Below are 2,315 nucleotides of genomic sequence, written 5' to 3'. Positions count from 1 at the left end.
TAATTTCTTGTATTTGCTTTGAGTTGTTTTAGGTTATATAGGCTGGATTGTTTTGAATGATCCAGGTTTATTAGTTTTGAATGATCCTAGTTTATCAAACCATGCTATTTTCGTTTAAATTAGAATAGAGGGTTTAGTGTTCTTTCATGCTCGGCTTGTGATTGAGGATTTGATTGGTGGTCGATTAGATGGTTTGGATAGTTTTGGATATGGTGTATAGTTGGTTCTATCTTGGTTTGGCTAGACTCAATTTCATATGATTTGGATCATTGCCCTAAATTAACCGTAGATATATCAGATGTGTACCGGATTCGTTAAGATATGCTTGGTTGGATTCATTTGTAATTGTGGGGAGGTTTCATTGAAAGTGAGTACTCTCAAATTATTAGCATCTAGTTACAGTATGGTTGAGTTTGATTTATCTTTGTCTTGATAGGTACGTCGGTCTAGATAATCTTGGGTTTTCTGGAATGATTTCAGCTATGTTTTGCTTCAATGGTTTTGATGTGGCAATGTGTTGATATCCTTGATTGGGATGACAGTGTGTCAATTTTTTGCTTCTAATTTGTACTACTGGCCATGTTTGGTTTCGTTTGGTCTCTCTTGTGTTGGATTCAATTGGGATTGTTCTTTTAAGATTTTAGGAATCATTATAATTTATAGGTTGCAGCTGATAATTTGATAACATTGGTTTTGGAGAACCCTTGGCTTTGAATTATTGTAAGTGGTTTAAATAATTATGGATTTGAATAATGAAATTGCTTTATATTGTTGTTAGAAGACAAAGAGGGTTTGTTTGAAATGAGCAATTTTATGCGGCTAGTGGGAATTAGTTTGAATCTGTTTGTATGGCTTTTATTGCCGCTTATAAATTCTGAGTGAGTTGACTTAGTTTATCTTGATAAAATGGGTTGTTTCAACTTAGAATAGTTAGTTTAGATTTGTAATATGCTTCTCTCTTACTGGTGGAATGAATTGTATAAAGTTTTTGCTTTCATTTGTTTAACGGAATTGTTTGGATTGATCCTAGTTTATATGCTTTTATTTTTTTTAATATCTATGTTTTAATCTTCTAAAGGAGTTCAGTTCTTTTTCTACTTTCTCTAAATTTGCTAAGTCAGTCAGTTTAGCGTAGTAATATGCTTGGTTCTTGTTATTTAAAGTGATTATGTGTTGTTTTTGCTTTTATTTGTTTGAGGTTTATATAAGTAGGATTTTTCGGATTGATCCAGGTTTGATGGTTTTATTTTACTTTGAGTATGCCTAACTTCATTTTTTAAAATAGTTGAGTTGATTTCCTAGTTTATCTTGGCATGCTAGTTTCGCTTGAATTTGAATAGAAGGTTTAGTGATATATTTGCTTGGTCGGTGGTTAGGGATTTGATTGGAGGTTGATTGGATGCTAGGGCTTGGATTGTTTTGGATATTGTGTAGTTGGTCTACTTAGGATTGGCTAGACTCAGTTTCATAGGATTTGAAAGAATGCCTTTAATTAAACAATAGCTATATCAGACGTGTACCAGATTGGTTAAGCTTTATTGAGAGGTTTCGTTGAAAGTGAGTATTATAAAGTTGTTAGCATTTAGTTACAATTTTGTTGAGTTTGACTTATCCTTGTTTTGATAGGTAGGTCGGTTTGGATAATCTAGGGTTGTTTGATTTGATTTTTGCTTCAATGGTTTTGATTTGGCAATGTCTCGGTGTCTTTGATTGGATTGGTTAATGAATGACAGATTGGGCCTGCATTGTGTGGTTGTATAAGTTCTATTTTGCATTGGCCATGTTTGGATTAGTTTGGGCTCTGTTGTAATAGATTCGGTTTGCATTAGTTTCTATGTTGCAGCTGATAATTTGATAATATCCTTTGGTTGTTAATAACGCTTCGGTTTGAGTGATTATATTAAGTTGTTTGAATAATTATGGATTTGAATAATGAAACCTCTTTTTATGCTTGTTAGAAGACAAGGAGAGTTCGTTTGATATAAGGACGTTTTTGCGGCCAGTGGGGATTAGTTTGAATGTATTTGTATATGTTTTTGTGGAACTTATAATTTTGAGTGAGTGGATTTAGTTTATCAAAATATGGTTCGTTTAATAGGTCTGTTTTAATCTTATAAAGGATTTGAGTTTATTTTCTACTTTATCTAAATATGCTGGGTTTGTTTAAGTTTGTGAGTTTAGAATAGAAATAAACTTGGTTCTTGTTGGTTAAATTGATTAATCTCTTGTATTTGCTTTGATTTGTTTTAGGTTATATATGCTGGATTGTTTGGAATAATCCAGGGTTATTGGTTTTATTTTACTTTGAATAGGTA

The sequence above is a fragment of the Nelumbo lutea genome, chromosome 2 (assembly GCF_056320005.1).
Source record: "Nelumbo lutea isolate HS-2025 chromosome 2, American lotus-T2T, whole genome shotgun sequence".
In the NCBI taxonomy this organism is placed as follows: Eukaryota; Viridiplantae; Streptophyta; class Magnoliopsida; order Proteales; family Nelumbonaceae; genus Nelumbo; species Nelumbo lutea.
Note: the sequence above shows the minus strand (reverse complement) of the source record.